Raw genomic sequence first — 21,092 nt, 5'->3', positions numbered from 1 at the left:
CGAGCAGGATGTCGACTAACTCTAGGGTTGGCAGTTCGATTCCCGGCCCACGTGACTCCACATGCTGAAGTGTCCTTGGGCAAGACACTGAACCCAAAGTTGCTCCCAATCGCAAGCTAGCGCCTTGCATGGCAGCTCTGCAGCAACTGATGCGAGTGTGTGCGAATGGGAAACAGTATAAAATACTTTGTAGAACTGCTAAGGTTATAAAAGCACTATATAAGTGCAGGCCATTTACTGTAATTTGCATTTCTAAAACAAACACCAGCATAAATCTAAAAATGCAAATTAGTGTGCAGTTAAGAGTGTACTTACTTAATTTTGTTCTTTTTGAAAGGAAACATGGCCCTAACAAGAGATTCGTCAATTGAAACAATGGAAAGGATAAAATTCCTTCAAGAAGTAAATCCAATTGTCTGGTGCCAGTCATATTTAATGAAACATATAAAGATGATTGCCTGAAGAAATCAAATTTCCTCACTCATTTATGATATAGGGTTGCAAATAAAGGACAAAGGGAGACCTCAATAGTCAACGTACTGGTGTACATTGAAATTTTTAACACTTTTCTCATCCCGTCGATAGAAAATAGGTTCTGTGATGGTCATTTTTCAGGATGATAATGTGTCTTGCCACAGAGCAAAGTGTTTTAAAACTGTACTTCAGGAAAGGCACATCAATTCAATGAGCCAGCAAACAGTCTGGATCGCAATCAGATTGAAAATTTATGGTGGAAATTTTTTTTCAAAAATTGGTCAATGACAAAATTGGTCCTTCCAGCAAAGCTGATCTGTCAACCACTATTCGAGAAAGTTGGAACAAGCTTGATATAGAATATTGTTTTTCATTAATGAAGTCCATGCCTCAAAGAATTCAGGTGGTCATAAAAATATGCCATTAATTAAAACTATTTCATTTGTTTGAGGTATGTTTTACAAAGCCAGAATGTTCAGTTATTAAACAAAAACTGTTGTGCGTTATATCTGTTCTTTGTTTATTTGCTATGAAGAAAAAAATCCAGGTTAACATCCTCCAAGTGTGGGGATTCCATAATTTTTGCCAGCAGTTGTACACATCACAGAAGCTAATCAAATCCGGGCCTTAACTATTCTCCACCCCTTTCAGGCATTGTTCTGGAGATATTCCGCAAAAGGCTGCATTTGATTTATATTAGAATTGTCTGGGGCCAAAGTGATAAATATAACAATCCAGAGCAGAATGACTGCGGTTACTAACCTTATTCAGTCTGTTATGGAGAAAAAACAGTAACCGAATTGTTTATGCTTAAGATGACTAAACACTGCCTACATTCTTTCCTGCTGTATTTGCCAAAAGGAGTGAGCTGTTCACGAACTGTTCCTTTATGTTTTATAAATTGCAAAACACAGAAAGAAACGACCGATCTCCATCTACATCCCCACATCTCCAGCACTACAAATACCCTCTCCCCCAGAGCTGCTAAACCATTTCCTTAATTAAAGCTTGCAGTGTCCTTTTGACTTGTTCGAAAAAAACAACATATGTCTCACTTATACTGGGAACACCCCACAAGACCTAAGGCTTTGGAGATGCTCTGACCGAGTCGTCTAGCCATCACCATTTCCCCTGCCTCCAACACATCAACTTCAAGAACTGACTGTTCACTTGCTCCGCAATATACATTGCCCTCTACTAATATTGGCACCCTTGGTAAATACTAATGAAGAAGTCTGTGAAAAGTTGTGTGTGTTTAACCTTTTGATCTTTTCTTCAAAAAAAAAAAATCATAAAAATACTCTCATGGATAACAAACAATTGGAAACCAGGCTGCACAGGAAGGAGCTACTCAAGGAAGCTACTCAAGATGATGCCAAGTTTCTCATTTTTTCTATTTTTGATTAACCTTAAAACATACCATTCTTCAGTATTATATCGTATGAACATATCCTTGATATTTTTCAGAACCTTGCGATATTGTTAGTTTTTTATTGGCTTTCACAAACATCCGCTATCAGCTTGTAGCCTGGTAGCATTATACTAGCCAGCTAGCATTATCACTCGACCACCGCTGTTCACAATGGCGAATGTACTGGATACCTGCCTACCTTTGAGTGCATTATCTTTATGGATGCACAAAAAAAGCACTAAATTAAACTATAGTCCTAAATTAATAATAAAAACTACACAAACTCCACTTTATAAAGTTTGATCTCCGTGGTGTTTAATATAAAACGCACCCCTGCCTTAGAGGACTTTGTTCCTCGGTCACTTGACGATTACGCCTCCATCTGATGGTGATTGGGGTCATGTTGGGAATAAAAGGTAACGTTGACAAACAGTAAACTGAAGAAAGTCATTGTCGATGGTATTTTGGCTAGCAGTATCGCATTACATGCTTATGACATCATGCGCCACAGACTAGGAAGCAGCTTATACTTAAAGTTATAAAAAAAAAAAATTTTTTTAAAAACACTAGTGTTCCATTTGAGATGATTCTACGTTTCCAAAATTCATACACTAGATGGTGGAGTACACAGTGCATAGTGTAAAGTACGTAAATCGGGACACAACTTTAGTATTTACTCTCTGATGCGTGTTTTCAGAAGTAACAATGAGTAAATGCACCCCGTGCCGCCCGCAGACCAAATAATCGATAATGAGAATCGTTGACAACGATTTTCATAATCGATTATTGTCGATTTTATCGATCAGTTGTTGTGGCTCTAGTCTAAAGCACTTACTGTTAACGACCCCATTACTGATCAGGAGCTTAATATAATGTGTAACAGAAATATGGACTATACCAAGAGAGTACATAACACTAAATTAAGCCAGTCCTCATGGATACAGTTATATACATCAGCCTAGAGCCATGCGCGGGACTGTTTTCTTAATCCCGCTCCCGTGGAATTTCTGACCATTACCACCCCTTCCCGAAATGTGTGTTCCACTCCCACCACACCCGCAATGTTTGTATCCACTCCCACATGCAAATATTCTGTCACATCTTGTAGATATTGTGAAAAATTTACATAAACGTTAGGGCTATGCTAAACGTTCAGAGTAACAGACATAAGTCATAGCGTTTAATTAAACTGACCATAAGTAAAAAGCACAAGTAAAGCACCACACATGACAAACACATTGGGCCAATTTTTTATTAGCCTAATAAAACTATCAACTTTTAAAACATCACCACTAGTGGAGCCTAAAATCATATTTAAACATAAGCGTAACACCACACACACCTAACAATAACAGTTAAACTCTGGTAACCCAGCAAGGCACAATATTTAATTGAAACATAAAATAAATAAATAAATATTAAACAAATAAAATATAAAACAAATAAACAACAACAAAAAAAAATCACTGATATTAGGTGTTTACGTAGCTAATTAACATAGCAAAAATTAAATAAATAACACTATAAAACATTAAACATAGGTTACTTAATGAATTAATGAAATTATGAATCACTTAGCCTAACCTACTCCAGATTGCTATGGAGGAAGAGGATGTTACTGATCGACTGTGGTCCCAGGCTTGTGCATCTTTCTTCCAAGATCCGCCCACACACAGTAAAGGTCCTCTCTGACGGCGCGCTTATACTTGCAGGTATACTTAAAATAAAACGTGCAAGATTTGAGAGCGCAGGAAAGCGCTCCCTGTTGAACTTCCACCATTCAAGCACACTGTCTGGATCTGGGTTGTCCGAGAGTCGGGTGCTGAGATATTCCGCTATTTCAGCATCGACAGGCTTTGCGCTGAAACGCAGGATGCACTGTCTGTGAATCGGACAGAGGAGTTTTGATTTTTGGCTGGTGGTGGCTCATCCTCTGCTGAGGGTGGAATCTGGTCAAACCTCATCTTGTGGATAATTCCCTTTGCACCTTTGAATTAGATTGTTTTTAAATAAATAAATAAATAAATAAATAAATAAAATGTGTATTAATGTTTCCATCCATCCATCCTCTATACCGCTTTATCCTTTTCAGGGTCACAGGGAAACCTGGAGCCCATTCCAGGGAGCATCGGGCACAAGGCGGGGTACACCCTGGGCAGGATGCCAATCCATCGCAGGGCACAATCACATATACATTCACACACCCATTCATGCACTAAGGACACTTTGGACATGCCAATCACTCTACCATGCGTGTCTTTGGACTGGGGGAGGAAACCGGAGTACCCGGAGGAAACCCCGGAGCACGGGGAGAACATGCAAACTCTGCACACACAGGGCCACAGTGGGAATCGAACCCCCAACCCTGGAGGTGTGAGGCGAACGTGCTAACCACTAAGCCACCGTACGCCCTGTATTATTTTTTTTTATTAAAATTACAGCTTTTATTTTATGCTCTTATTCATTTAGCTTTTCTAAAAAAATTTATTCATTGTCTAATCCGTTTCTATTTCTTGACTGTACTGAACTTATTCTAATTTGTAACTGCACTGTGTATTTTCTGTTTTTATGTCTTTGAAGCACTTTAGTTGTTTTCAAAAAGTGCTATGTAAATAAAGTTTGTTAGGCCTATTATTATTTTAGTACTAGATTTTCACAAATATAAATAGGCTAAAAGTTCACTTTAGAACAAACACGATAGCCCATAACATAATAGCATTTTAGGAGTCAGGAACGTTGCAATCCTGTAGATCATGTGAAGGGGAGTTGCTGATGCGTCACTAGTGGCCATCAGTTCTTCCAGATGTGAGGCACACACTGGTGACTTCAGAGAGCACAGGCTTGAGGCATGCTGCTTGGTAGTGTTCAATGAGTTTGATAGAACACGGCAGCGCAAGTGATGCACTTGGAGTGCCCTCAAGCTCAGACTTGTTCATTAGTAGCATCTTTGAATAACTTTAGAAATGCAACCACTGTTTTCAATGTGTTTTCATTGATCTGTGCAATTCTTTCGTACCAGAAATGTGGAGATCTCCTCATGCTGTTTCAGTATTGAATCCAACATATAATAATTTGAATTCTATCGGGTGTCGGTGGATTGTTTGAGGGATGTCTTCAAGCTGTTCTGCAGACCTGAATGTTTGAAATATTTTACCAGTTGTTTTGCATTGGTCAACAGTTCAGACATCTCATGTGTCTTGGCCAACACATCTAGGGTAAATGCACTGGACAAGATGATGTTCAGGATGTGCACATTGCAGTTCAGCCTGGTGTATCCACGCAGGGTAGCAACTACGTTGGCTCCGCGGTCAGTGACAAACACAACACGGCCAACTAGCAGTGACGTGTCTATTCCAAATGCACAGAGTTTCTGGAACAGCAGGTTCCTGATGTTCGCTCCTGTTTTTGACACCCCATTTTCGAAGGGCGCCGCAAACACCAGCCTCGAAAATAGACCAAAGTTGTTGTTTGTGTAATGATTGGTACTGGATATGAATGAAGTTTTATGGTAATCCTCAGTCCATATATTCGTTGTGATGGCACATCCATACATTTCAGTGATGGGCTTTATCTTCATTGCAACAGATGACTGCAGTACCTGTGCCTTTCCCTCAACATGTATGGACACAGTATCTCTTACAAATCTGCCATATTTATTGACTACATTAACAAAAGGGTTGAACTATGTCAATAAAGCCTTTCCCAGAAACAAAGTCATACAGCCGAATGTCTTTACAGCAAAGAGCAACACATTTATCTGTAGTTTCTTGCTTAATATGAGCAGGAAGAAGTGCTTTATCGTGGAATGAGAGTTTATTTTGACCCTGGAGAACGGAGCAGGTATGTCGCCTCAACCCAGAGGTGCCAGATTTGAGCCCGTTGTAAACGAATACTTTTGCACATTTATCGCAACTTATAAAGTTAAATTCTTTTCCATTTGTTTCAGTAACAACTGAAAATTGTTTCCAAATGACGGACTTGCCTTGCTTTGTTTTTGTGAAGTAAATAGCCGCTTTAATTTTCTCGTCAACCTCATTTGTTGACTCCATTCTCGTTACGCGCCAAGTCCCGGGAACTGTGCTATATTTTTTGACTGCCCACTCCCACAAAGGTAGCAAAGGTAAAACCGCCCGCTCCCGCGAGATTTGTGTTGGGTAACCCGTGGGATCCTAATCCCAATGCAGTCCTCTACATCAGCCACATCTGACTGGCAGAGGAGGCGGTGTCACAGTTATTTATAATGATAATCTAGGCAACACACAAAACCATAAATTCAACTCTTTTGAAGTTCTTTATACTAGTATAGCATATGTAGCCACAAAAAATAAGCCCACCAAGTCAATTCTGCTAATTATTTATAGACCCCAGGACCATATCCTGAATTCCTTAGTGAATTTGCAGATTTCATCTCGAACGTTGTTGTTTCTCTAGACAAAGCATTAATTGTTGGTGACTAATATTCATTTTGATAACCCAGAAGATCCTCTGAGAATAGTGGTTGTGACCATTCTAGATTCAGTAGGTGCCAATCAGAATGTAATAGATAAACCACTCATTATGGTGGTCACACTCTTGAGCTGATACTAACGTACAGAATAAATATAGAAAATAGTCACACTTCCGCAGTCTGAAGCCACCTCAGATCATTATCTCATCTCGTTTAAACTGTGTATTGATCATATTTGCATCTTACCACGTTACCATGGCAAATGTACAGTCACGTCAGCTACTGCAGAGTTTTATCAATAACCTCCCAGAGATATCAGCTATGATTGGATTACCATCTGATTCCAAAGAACCTGATCATGTGACTAAATGCTTAGAGCCAACATTCCGCTACACTCTATATACAGTAGCTCCACTTAAAAAAATAAAATAAAATCACAGAAAAGGCTAGCACCCTGGTATAACGATAACACACCCACCTTAAAACAGAATACTCGACAATTAGAACATAAATGGCGTCAAACCAAATTGGTAGCATTTCAAAAAGCATGGAAGGAGAGCCTCCTGAACTATAAAAAAAATCTCTTAGTGCTGCTAGATCAGTCTCTCTCTCCACCCTACCTGAAGATAACAAAAATAATCCTAGATTCTTATTCAATAGTGTAGCAAAATTAACTAGGAAAAAAAAAAAACACCACAGAAACATGCACACAATTATTACATAGTAGCGAGGATTTCATGAATTTTTGTCTCTGGCAAAATTGAAAATATTTGACAAAAAATTCAGACTATTAATTTAAAAAAACAGACAGTTTTATAACTCTGTAGATCGTAATATGGCAATATAAGATCAACGATTAGAATGTTTTACTCCCCTTAGAGAGACCGAATTAATTTCATTTATCTCCATCAAAATCATCAACTTGTATACTAGGGATGAAGTCATTTTGTATGCCAAAACCCGGAAAAGAGTTAGCATTTTAGCACTTCCGGTTCCATCGTCCCGAAGTCAAAGGGGTTTTTTGAATGGGATTTTGGTTAAAAGCCTGAAATAAAGGTCTGTGGTGAACACAAGCTCAAAATATTTCCACGTTTTATTCTAGGACAAAGTACACTAGTAATACCCCACTCATGAGGTTTTTAAAGCTTTTTACATGTATTGAAAAAGGCGATTGCGAACATGTTACTAAATGGGACTGCAGACGTTGACTGGGACATTAAACGTCATCACACCGAAAAGGAAAAGTCTTTGCAGATAAACTGGTTCACGTATGTTGTGCACATCTCCCCCCCCCCCAAAAAAAAGAAAAACGTGGATGAAGATTCATCCACAGAGTAAATCTGCATTATGTAAAATGTTTTTAAATCAAGTTTGGAAAAGTTGTCGGAAGCTTGGTGATGGTGACGTTGAAGACGAGCGACCGTGGTGTAGTTCGTTTATAGTATACGGTTAGCTGTTTTTTTTCTGGCGATTGTATTTAAGCTTCAAACTTCATAAAAGTTGTGTTCATTTGTGGAAATTATCTTGGACAAAACGTGTTCCCATTGTAAACTTTTGTTGATCACAGAGCTTGTTTTTTCCAATAATCCAAAAGCCGGTGGGAAAATCTTATTGGGTTTTTGTCGAGGGAACCGGTGTGAGGCGAACTTCCGGGTTCCGGAACAAAATGACATCATCGCTCTATTGGATGATTTGGCTGTGTCTCTCCTCCTGTAAACACTGTTATTGCCTTTTCTGCATACGCCTGAATTGTTTTCATTTGGCTGCATATTATTATATTGGATTGCATATTTTCATTTGTTTGATAGTATTTTTATTTTTACTTATCCTATATTTGGGGTACAATTTTATTTATATTTTGCTTCTACGAGATGATGCACTTTAAGGATCAGTCTAATTTGATGCAAGGATTGTACATTAGCAGGAATGTAGCACAACATGGAGGTGAAAGCGGCGGTCTGTTTATTTAACTGTGAAAGTGCAAGAAAAGTGTGTTGTCCCTGAAAACAATGAATAATCATGATAAATAATCGTGATCATTTTGGCCATATTCATTCAGCCATACTAAAAGGGTGCCAATAATTGTTGCACAGCAATATTTAACTTAAAATTCTCTTTTAATAACCCTGTTTGCAATTGCTGGATATCCATGAGAGCAGACTATTTTTGTGATTTTTTTTTTTTTAACAAAAGCTCAAAAGGTTAAACAATAAAGACAATTTTTCACAGCCTTGTTTGCTCATTTACCAAGGGTGCCAATATTAGTGGACAGCAATGTATCCCATCCCTTGACAGGTGCCACTGTAATGAGAATTTCTCATATTCCACCTGTCAGTGGTTTTAATGTTATGGCTAATTAGCGTATGGGTTATGCTTCTGTCGTTACTATGGTTGTTACATTGACTTCTGCCACTACTTGGTATTTCAATTTTAGTGTTGACTTAAAGAATATAAATGGAAAGTGTGCTTTTATGGCTCGTGATGTTTATATTTAATTAATATAGGGTAGAACTGCACCGTTAATGGCCCATGTGCACTGGGTCAAACAGTCAGCACGTTAAGACCACATTTTAGAACTGCACGTAGCCACCAAAATCCCTATTTGGACTGAGGCACCAGTGCTTATTATAGGGAATATTAGACAGACTACCTTGCTATCTCATTGGCTGCAGCACACATATTGGGAAAAAACAAACATTCGTGGATTGATCTGCACAAGTGAGCATGAGAAATGTTTCAGAAATGTTTCAGAAATACACATACAAATGCCGATGTACCACATAATGCTTAAATGCACATGAAACAATCCACAAATAAATGGCAATGTATTTTTGACCCAAACATATATGTAAACAAATTCCTTTGAGAAACACATTATATTTATGCATCTCATTTTATTCATTTGTGGATTTTGTTTTGCTTGTTTAAAAGGGTTATACTGATTAACATATGCATGTATTGGGAAGCAGTGCTGAAGGAGCACAGTTACCAAATCCAATGTAAAAATGGGCTTGGAATTTGGAATGTCCTGAAAAAGAAAGACATGACTGGTGTACTGAGCAACATACACTGGCCAAGGAAAACAACAGCTGATGACTGAAACACTGTCATGAACGCTTTGATTAAAAACGCAAAAACAAGTCAGTGACATCAACATCCACAGGGCAAGGGTGAAGGTATCACAATCCACTGTTCAAAGAAGAGATACAAGAGCAGAAACATAGAGGCCGTAACACAGGATGCAAACCACTCATCAGCAGTGAGAATCTGAAGGCCAGATTGGAATTCACAAAGAAATACAGAGATGAGCCACAAAAGTTCTGGAACCAAGATTAACCTCTACCAAAGTGATGGAAAGGACAGAGTGTGGAGAAAGAAAGGACCTACTCATGATCCAAAACATACAAGGTCATCTGTGAAACATGGTGGATGTAGTGTTATGGCTTAGGCTTGCATGGCTGCCAACACAACAAAGGACTAGGGATGTCACAAAAATCGATACTTCGGTACCAACATTCTTAAAACATGACGGTACTTGTTTTTCTGCAGTAGTGTAGGTGTTGGTAATGAAGGTACCGAGGTTGCAATTATTCCGAAACTGAAAGGGGCAGCAAACAAGCAACAGTGTTTTAGTCGGTCCACAAGTGGGGGGGAGACTACAGAAGGCTGCGACAAGTTTAGCTCCGCCCCAACTCGTTGAGCGACAAAGAGAGGAAAGCTCATTCAGAGGAAAGGTAGCATCGGTTGCACATCGGCAACCGATGCCATCGTTCATGTAAAACAAAGCAAGGAAACACCTGGAATTTGGCAAAGCACCTGAAAGACGGCCCTATATTATGTTTGTTTGAGGCAGCTGGCATTGTTGCCGTGGAACCAGCTAATGTTATGCTCCATGTAATATTTGCAATAGCCAGTTATTTGTTATCGACGCTAACGCATTGCAGTGTTATAACCTACCTCCTAATGTGCCACCATGCATCGCCATTCAGCCTGTGTCCTGTCAGCAAAATGTAGCCTAATGTCACTAAATTATTTAACTGTTAATAGTTTTAATAAATCTTTTTGGCCTGCCACCATATCAGTGAATTTAAACTAATGCTTGCATTCAGAGTATAAGGGGTGTGTGTGTGTGCACATGTTTAGGACTGCACCTTAGCACTTGTTATTAGCACTTAGCACTGTTTTATTAGTCATTGTCAGACAGTGTTTGATAACTAAAACATCCCCCCGCTCTCCCTCTGCCAGTATTAGCCAGAGGAGGATGTCCTCCAGGAGTTTTAAATTTAATTTTATTTATTTTTTATACCACACCGTGGTATCGACTTTGGTATCGAGTATTATGTACTTTTGGTGGTATCGGTACCAAATACTAGATTTTTGGTATCGTGACATCCCTACAAAGGACTTTATAAGGAGGAAAAAGTGGAAGGCTTTAAACTGGCCAAGTCAAACACGAGACCTTAACCCAACCGAGCATGCATTTCACCTCCTGAAGAGGAGGTTCTGGTTAAAACATTTAGATATCTGAAAAAATCCAGAAAATTAGCTGTTTGTCACCACTGTCGGGTTCACACACTTTAAATGATCTCCATCAAGTGCCTCATTCATGAGTGATAATTAAAAAACACACACGTTTTGCCGGGAGACTGCTACAGATTTGGTGTATCAGCAATGTCCAGCAGAATTGGATTACAGGGCAGATGTCTAATTAATTAAGCTATAGTAAAAGATCCAAACCCTCTCTGTGAATCATTGCGTTTCCTAGCAATGCCATACAAACACACTTTAGGCTACATTACATTAGTATGGGGAAATATTTTATGTAGCCTCAGGGTGTTCCTGCCTGTGCTTGTTCGGATACACCCTGGATAAAACGTTTCTTTTTTTTTCCCTTTTCTTTTCTTGAAAAACGGTTGCAGCGATAGAAGTTGTCAAAAAGTTCCGAGTTGTGTTTTTCATTTGCACCACGTCTGATTCACTTAAGGAAGTGGGCTGCTACCAAATAAAGCATTGATCGACAGCGGTTCTCCCCCAGCGGCGGCTACTTGGGCCTATCGTCTGGAGCACTTAAACATTACCACAACCTATGCCTTATAAAGTTTATAAAACGTTAAAATAATGTTAAAACTAATTTAAATAGACTTAATTAAATAAATTAAAGCGAATAAGAAACTTACTTGGCTCCTGCGCAAAAAAAAAAAAAGCCTCTTTCTGAGGTAGAACATCCCCACCCAAGTTATCGCGACCTCACAGCCAACAATAAACAAACTCAATGCCTCCGGCTACAATAACCTCGAAAACGGGCGTTATATTGTGTTAACAAGTGATTTTTAATTGACTTTTCATCCAGCATTAAACAACCAATTAAATACTTACCTCAGTGCGTATGCTTCGACGACAGTTCAACCAACGGTTTCAAAGCGATTTCGTGTTGGAAAAAATATCCTCGAATGACGTTTGCCTAGTTTCATTCACTACTCGATATTCAGGCAAACGAATGTCTTTGTTGCAGAAACTTTTTTTTACCTTTCCACCAGACGCACAAAAAATATTATAATAAACTAATGCCACCTTTTTATAGCAGCCTCAAAGTGTTGAAAAAAAACGAGACGACAAGAAGAACGAGCCGAGCATTTCTTTCTTCTTTTTTTGTGCCTAGAAAGACCAGTCTCTATCGTGAGTAGCGGACGTGAATCGGATGGTGCCAACCTCTCACTCCCTAAACCCGTCCACAGCGGAAATGCACGAGCGACTACACCCCGGAAATGCTCTCATACAACCACAGACCAACAGCATTCGACGTACATTGGACCTTCTTGCATTCGAGCTACAAAATGAGGGGGGACGGGGACGCCTCTATGTTCGTCTTTTATGCGCAACGAACTAGCCAACTAACTGTGATGAATGAGCCAAAACACGTATATACAGTATTTATATGTATAAAGCGTTTACTGCTGACGCTGTGCGCAGCCATGTTGGTTTGACGTCACGTGCTGAACTCGGAGGAACTCATACCATGTCTGCCTCTCCATTTTTTATTTGTGCGTCCTCGTTTCTTTTCCTCGCGTCTTAGCTCCACCCCCTTTGGATGCGAGGGAAGGATGCAAGGATGAGATGCCAGGAGAGAGGAATGGAAGCAAGTCAAATGGGGGGCTTTTCAATACTCAAATTGATGTGTCTTCATTTCTTCGCTCCTCTGTCTTCCAGCCTGTGACCCGGAAATTGTGCAAAGTCAGCCATCTTGAAGGACATATCAGTTCTCTAAATGCACCGTGAGGAGGCTAGGAACAAGGCGTGAGGAAGCTTCCAGAGGAGCTAAGAGCAAGGATACAGAGGTGTATCCTATGTCGAAGTGTTTCTTATCAAAAAACCTGATGCATATAAATTCCCCTCCTCCTTTACATCTGCCACAATCTCAAACAATGAATTCTAACCAATTATAAATGTAAGTATGCCGCATGAAGATATTTTAAATGTAGACTGTATTGATGTAATAACATATATTTGATATAGCCATATATATTTTAGAGCATTTTTAAACATGTTTTGGACTTTTTATTTTAATGTAGTGGAGCTATTAATGCTAACTCAAATGTGTTTAATTTTAAATATAATGTTTTCATATTTTTTTTATCCCTGAAGTGTATCGCTTTGAAGTGACACTTGAGAGAGTGAGGACATTTGACTTTCTTCAGTTCCTCTCTCCTCAGATCTCATCCTTGCACCCTTTCCTCGCATCCTAAGGGGGTGGAGCTAAGACGCAAGGAAAGGAAATGAGGATGCACAAATAAGAAATGAGATGCACCCACGGAAAATCCTCACTCTCTCAAACGTCAATTCAAAGCGATATCAATTAATGATGACTGTGCTTCAGGGATCTACTGTTATGTTGTTGGAGCTTGGTTAATAACAGCATTGTTCCAGCAGGACAATGATCCAAAACATACAGCAAAATCAACATAAAAAATGGTTTACTGACCACAAAATCAAGGTCCTGCCATGGCCATCCAGCCCCTGACTGAGTCTTCTATAATGCCTGATGAGGTTGGAGAATACATGGCAAGGGATCTGAGAACATTCCTCAATACAAAATCTCTCCAGATCCTTCAAATTTCGAGGTGTACTCTCCTCTTTGGTTCACCCCACAGGTTTTCTATGAGTTTCAAACAATGAATGATTTAAGCCTATTTGGAGTCAAATGATAATTATATTTTCTTTCCTACTCCTGGAGCCTATTCTCCCTTTACCAGCTTGTTCTTGAATGCTATAGAGGTGTCTGCCTTTCGTTTCCCTGTCCCACATTTCTTGCAAATTTATATTCATGAGTTCTTTAATTTGATGTCTTACCTCTGCTTTGCTAGTGGTATTTTATTTTCTACATCCATATCGAATTGAATCCAATTAAATTTTATTTGTATAGCGCTTTTTACGATGGACATTGTCTCAAAGCAGCTTTACAGAAACATGTAAACACAGAATACAGATTTTAAGTGTGTGAATTTATCCCTATTTCGCAAGTCGGTGTCGACGGTGGCAAGGAAAAACTCCCTAAGATGATATGAGGAAGAAACCTTGAGAGGAACCAGACTCAGAAGGGAACCCATACTCATCTGGGTAACAATGGGTAGTGTGAAAGTAAAAGAAAGTTAATTATGGTTTTTCCATGAAGTCTTTGTTGAACTAGTCCACTGTTCACTGAAGGAGACCTGAGTGCAAAATTGTATGTGGTAATTGCAGTCTCAAGGCCATAGTAGCAACCATAGTCCCAGCAACCACAGCGTGAATGTCCATGTGGAATTGAGGTCCAAAACCATTTCATGGTACTTCAAGCGGTACCATCCTAAGCAATCTCCAGGCTGTAGCCTCCAGTTGATGAGAGCTCCATCCAGAGGTAGGGCATCCGGATGGATCAGGCAGGTCCGGAGTGCAGAAAAGGTCAGGATCACTGGTATCTTCATAAAATCATGTGTGGCTCAACAGAAGGAGAGAGGGAGGTAAAGTGAGGGAGAGATCATTAGGTATGCTTACTATCCCATGATGGATAAGACTGTGTACTTTGCATAAAACAAAGTCTATTCATTGTAAGCTTGAGTAAACAAATACGTTTTCAGCCTAAACTTAAATACTGAGATTGTGTCTGAGTCCCAAACACTAATTGGAAGGCTGTTCCATAACTGTGGGGCTTTGTAAGAGAAAGATCTTCCCCCTGCAGTAGCCTTCACTATTCGAGGTACCAACAAATAGCCTGCACCTTTTGATCTAAGTAGGCGTGGCGGCTCATAGAAAACCAAAAGTTCGCTTAGATACTGTGGCACGAGACCGTTTAGGGCTTTATAAGTTAATAGTAGTATTTTATAATCAATGCGAAATTTTACTGGGAGGCAATGCAGTGTGGATAAGATAGGGGTAATGTGTTCATATTTTCTGGTTCTAGTAAGGACTCTTGCAGCTGCATTCTGGACTAAATGGAGCTCGTTTTTGCACCTACTGGAACATCCAGACAGTAAGGCATTACAATAATCTAGCCTAGAGGTGACGAAAGCATGAACTAATATTTCTGCATCATGTAGTGACATTATATTTCTTATCTTAGAAATATTTCTGTTTGCCGTGTTGAATAGGAATCTAGAATTATTTTTGTTTTCTTCTATTAAGGTGGAGAGATAGACTTTTCTAGCATCAATAAGAGATTGTCTATAGTTCAGGAGGCTCTCCTTCCATGCTGTTTGAAATGTCGAGTGCTCTGTTTCACGGTCTGTGTTTGATCCTTATACCAGGGTGCTACTTTTTCTCTGTAATTATTTTTCTTTTGAGTGGAGCCACGCTATCTAGTGTGTAGTGGAGCAGTGACTCTAAGCATTCAGTCACCTGATCAAGTTCTATGGGATCAGATGGTGATCCAAATCTAACTGATGTCTCTGGGAGGTTATTGATGAAACTTGGTGCAGTAGCTGATGTGAATGTACGTTTTACGAGGTAGCGTGGCGAGGATATTATGATCAATATGCAATTTAAACGAGATAAGATAATGGTCTGAGACAACTTCAGACTGCGGAAGTGTTACTATATTTTCTGTGTTTAATCCATATGTTAGTATCAGGTCAAGAATGTGACCACCATTATGAGTAGGTCCTATTACACTTTGATTGACCCCTACTGAATCTAAAATGGACACAACCACTGTTCTCAGATGGTCTTCCAGGTTATCAAAATTAATATTAAAATCACCAAAGATTAATGCTTTATCTAGAGAAACAATCAGATTTGAGATAAAATCTGCAAATTCACTAAGGAATTCAGAGAATGGCCCTGGGGGTCTGTAAATAATAATTAGCGGAATCAACTTAATTTTTGTGGCTACATATGTTATACTGGCAGAAAGAACTTCAAAAGAGTTACATTTATGACTAGGTATTTGTGTGACACCTAGATTATGACTATAGATTAGTGCAACACCTCCTCCTCTGTGAGGCAGATGGGGCTGATGTATATAACTTTATCCAGGAGGACTGGCTTCATTTACTGCTATGTACACGTTTGGTTTAATCCAAGTTTCCGTAAAACACATTATATTAAATTCCTGATCAGTAATGATTTTGTTAACAATAAGCGCCGTAGACATAAGAGATCTAATATTTAATAGTCCTAACTTCAAATCAAAGGTGCTGGCTGTGCACACACTATAATCTTATTTTATGTTAGTTAGGTTACTAAAACAAACTTTCTGAAATTACCAATGTATTTGTTTAGCTCAGGGAACAGACACAGTCTCTATAGAATGTACTACAAGTGCTGAATTATTATTTGAACATTGATTATGATAAATGTTGTTGGTGTTAGAAGTTGTACTTACGGTAGTCACATGGTGTGTATCGTCTTGGACATGTTGTCTGACAGGAGTTCCGCTCTGAGACTGCTGGGGTACAGTCCATCAGCACGGAACAACCTAGGACACTCCCAGAACAGATTCCAGTTATTAACAAAGAGCAGATTCTGTTCATTGCACCAAGATATTAACTACTCATTCAAGGTGAAAGTCTACTGAACCTTTCAACTCCACGTCTTTATGTGTTTCATTGCTTGTTTGGCCAGATTATCTAGTGTTTCATCTCCTTGAACTCCCCCATGTGCTGGTACCCACAGAAATGTCAGGATTATCCCCATATTCTGGACTGTGTGCAAGCGCATAAGGATCTCATATATTAAATCTTGTTTTGATGTTGACTGTCCACTTAATAAGCTAGTTAAAGCTGATAGTGAATCAGAGCAAATAACTACCCTTGTTGGCTGAGATTCCGCCACCCATTGAAAAGCTAAGAAGATTGCTTTTTTTTTTTTTTTACAAGTTCTGTTGTAAAAACTGATATATGTTTAGTTGTCCTTCTGACTTCTGAATTCTGACTTTGAACATCTGAATATATATTGCTGCAGCTGTGTGACCTGATGTAGGATCCTTGGAACCATCTGTGAATATATGGAGCACTGAGGAGTATGCTTGATGTAAATACTGCTGAACAACAACCTCCTTAGGTACAGTTGTTTCATTCATCACTTTATATTGTAGATGAAGATCTACTCGAGGTGGGGAGAATAACCAGTCTTACCATATTTGGTAAGACAACAATTGGACTACCTGTAATTTCTGTAATACCCAGGGTCCCAGCACTCCCTCAGTGCCTTCTTAACTGGGTGTGGCTCAGAATGTCCTTTCAGATTAACCCAATTATTCATTGACAACTTTAACCTGCAAATACACAAGAGCATTTCTCCTACCTCCACTTGCAATGCTGACACTGGAGTGGATCTAAAAGCCCCACAACATATTTTTAACGATTGTGCCTGTACTACTTCAACTTCCCTAATCAAGGATAGTGATGCAGACCCATAAATCATACACCCATAACCCAACACTGACCTGTTCAATGCACAATACATATATTTTAAGGATCTTCAACTAGCATACTATTCCATTCCTGCTAAACATCTTAATACATTATTGGGTTTTTTTGTTTGTTTTTGTTTTTAAACACTTATCTGCCAATTTCTGATCATGTTCCAAAAGTCAGTCTGGAATCCATCCATATCCCAATATACCTGATAGTTTTAATTTGTTAAAGCACCTGAATATAGAGTTTCACTTTTATTTATGGGATATGGTTTCTTTTTTGTAAAACACGCCAGTTGATTCTTAGCCACTGATGGCCAGAAACCGTATTTTCTCCACTTCGTTGATTGCCATTTGTATGACTCGAATCACACTTGATCTATTTTGACCCCTCTTCCATATCGCTCCATCATTAGCATAAAGAGATCTCCTAATATCTATTAACATTTTAGAAGATATCAAATATCATGTTATTAAATAGTATTGGACTGCACATACATCCTTCTGGGGTACCATTGTCTATTTTTTTATATATTTTGCAATTTTATTACCCACGCTCATCTGAACTATTCTATCCAGCATAAAATCCTTTATCCAATTAAGCATACTACCTTCAACACCTAGATGGTCCAATTTGATTAACAGACCCTACTTCCATAGCATATCATATGCTCTTCATTATCAAAAAACACACCTTCTACCACTTTTGTTTACTTGTACCTTTCTAGTGTGCTTCTAAACATAGAGCAGCATCCACTGTACTTCATCCTTTACGGAATACACTCTGGTGTGGTGAGATAATCCCCTTCCTTTCAAGCATATAGTTCAGTCGATACACAATCATACGTTCCATTATCGTCCACAAATTTGATGGTGATGCAATAGGCCTATAATTAGCAGCATTATTTATCCTTGGCTGGCTTTAAAATAGGGACATACTTTATGATAGATGCAGTATAACATTCAAAGACTAATTTGATACATTTTTAATCTTTGTATAGCATATCTCATCCTTGCCTGGAGATGTTTGCTTAACTCCCCCAATTCTTTAATTCTTAACTCTTTAATTCATATAATAAGAATTCCATATCAGGAGATTCGCTAGAAGTCCTTTTCCCTACCATAATATTTGGATCCTCCTTTCTTAAACATCGTCTATTTATTTCCATTTCTTCTGATGTATTATTATTACTGTGTAATTTTGCAAACTCCTCAGCTAGCATTTCTGCCTTTTTGATATTTCACAGCAATTCTTTCCCAATTACTCAGAACAGGTTAACCAAAAGTGTTTTTTAATCTATCCATCTTCCTGATCATGCACCATACATACTTCACCGACATCTACATCCTCTCCTATGGAATTTCAGAAATTACTCCAATAATTCTTTTTAGCAGCCTGAAATACCCTTCTTATATTTGCTTGTGCTTTTTTATTTTAATACAAAATGAGGTCATCAAATAAAAATGTCTTCCCAAACTTTCTTAATGCCTTAGTTCCTAATTTCTACTTGTATTGCTATGCTATCAATCTGTCCACCATGGTACTGATTTCTTTCTTTTTGTCACTTTACTTTTTCCAATAACTTCAGCAGTATTAAACAAAATTTTACATAATTTCTCATTAAAACCTTCTACATCCTTCATTCCCTCGTTTAAACTCAGCTTTTGCAACCTCACATCACTGATGTATTTAAATGCCTCCCAGTTTGCTGATTTCAATTTCCATGTACTTATCTTATTCTCTACAATCTCATTTACATCCAAACCTATTTTACAATAAATAAGAAAATGATCACTACCTATTGTGAAGTCCTCCCAAATTTCCCACATACAGATCCCTGCAAGAATTTGACAGTAGTGTTAAATCAATAGAAGAGTAACCACCCCGGGCCACATCAATTCTAGTAGCTCTTCTGTCATTCATGCACACCAATCCCTTCCAATGTAGCATTTCCTCCATTATCTTACCATTATGATCAGTGCTACCATTTTCCCATAAAGTATTATATGCATTAAAATCCCCGCACCATATCGTCGTCTGATTACCCGTTCCCGTAATCTTTTCTAATGCTACAATACCTAGCCTATTACATGGATTATAATAGTTCAGAGGTTCTCAATAACCTTTTGTAACTAAAGCACCCCAAACCTCCCCTATCATATGGTATAACCCCCTCCCCCATATTGTAGGAGACCAGGAATAATGATTATCTATATATATAGGGTCAGCTGACGTCAGCTAAAATGGGCCAGTTTTTGGTAAATGATTTATAATACCATTAAATAAGCTATGCATGAGATCTAATGATATTTTTATACATTAGCATGGGTCTCAAATATAATTTTCTTTTAAAAATGTGAAAAAGTATAATTGTTTTAAAATTATGAGCGTTAGAGTATCGGCAGGTACCCTCTTGAGCTACAACACAACATTCAGGCAAATTGGGCCAGCTGTTCAGTTTAAATGGGCCAATCTAAAAATATAACAACATAGGTCATTTCGACTGAAATCATTTTAATTTTAACAGTAAATTGACACTATTATGTTCAGTGTGCCATAGCAACAACACCGTAAATATATTTCATTTAATAGAAAAGCACATCTTCTCCACAGCTCTCGTGGTACCATGAGTTGCACTGACAACAGCACACCCTAAATGTTCCCGCTGCGTTTAATGCTGCAAGGACTGTCGTGGTCTCTCCTTTCTCCCCAGCAGTAACCTCTACACAGGGTTTACCCACCTCCCCAACCACACGGGTGCAAAACTGGTCTTGCAGGCCAAATACATCGCAATTCCAAAGATGTGATGGAACATCTCTGATTGCAAGTTCCTCCAGCAGGTCTTCATACTGTTGAAACCACTTTCCTACCACACCAGGGTTCAGACCTGCTGCTCTTGCTGCTGAAAGGCCTCTGGTGTCCTGATGCTGAGGTCTGGATTCCGTTTAAAAAAAAATTCTAAACCAGTAATACCCAGCAGTGCCTTTTACTTCAGAGAAGCCTTTGATATTATTGGTCTTTGCATAATTAAATGCAATTTCCTGGACATCTCTTTTGGTAAGGGGGAAGCCTCTTTTGGAGAGGAGCTTGATAAGACTGGCCAGTTCTTTCTCAGATTCCACTGGCAGGTACTGCTTCCTCCCAGATTCATAGCCAGAGCCAGCAACTTTGCCACTAATGCGCCTATGCAAAGTCATTTTTGGAATGTTCCAAGCCCTTGCTAACAAGCGAACAGTTAATGTTTGACCTCTCTCAACTATCTCCTGGCACCCCTCATTCTGTCCTTTCTCCACTGGTTGTATTGACATCTTCCTTTCCCTTTCTCTTCTCTCTTCTTCTCTCTCTTTTTCCTTTCTTTGCCTGTCCTCCTGCCATACTGTCTGCAATGCAAAATATTTTTCACCCTCAATTTCTGTGTAATTTCTGTGTAAGTGTGTGTGTGCGTGTGTGTATGCAGTCCATTTTGCTCAAAATTGTGGCCCATTTTAGCTAGCTGGTTAAGCTAAAATGGACCACTACCTAAATTGACTTTTTTCACAAAAATCAATGTTTATTTTTAAATTTAAACATTTTATTTGAAAGAGCCTGTCATACAGTGTTACGAAACGGGACTGGAGGCGGATGCAGGTGCAGGTCAAAGGCTTTATTAATTAGCAGACAAACAAACACAGGGAGCGTGGTCTCTACTGACTATACAAACTCTGGACATCTAGCTACGACCGCTAGCATGCTACACATTAGCACATACCGTCATACTTCCTCGACATGATAAATGTAAACCAAATAATACTGCGCGAAGTGCGCAGTCACCGAGGGGTTTAAATAGTCAACATAATCAAACCAAAACATGGACACCTGGGGCAAATCAGAGACA

General features: G+C 38.9%; 1 protein-coding gene across 2 annotated transcripts in view; it reads right to left on the bottom strand.

The window, feature by feature from the left end:
* LOC128623996 (integrin beta-1) overlaps nt 1-12,063 on the bottom strand; it is a 67,539-nt gene extending 55,476 nt beyond the window's left edge. For both annotated transcript variants that reach the window (XM_053651247.1, XM_053651249.1), the window contains exon 1: nt 11,709-12,063. The gene's annotated coding sequence lies outside the window, so the exon portion shown is untranslated. The remainder of the gene's footprint in view (nt 1-11,708) is intronic.
* Between the last annotated feature and the right edge of the window lie 9,029 nt (nt 12,064-21,092).

This window comes from Ictalurus furcatus, chromosome 20, assembly GCF_023375685.1.
Source record: "Ictalurus furcatus strain D&B chromosome 20, Billie_1.0, whole genome shotgun sequence".
Lineage (NCBI taxonomy): Eukaryota > Metazoa > Chordata > Actinopteri > Siluriformes > Ictaluridae > Ictalurus > Ictalurus furcatus.
The sequence above is the reverse complement of the archived record's forward strand: the minus strand, read 5'-3'. Positions and strand labels throughout refer to the sequence as shown.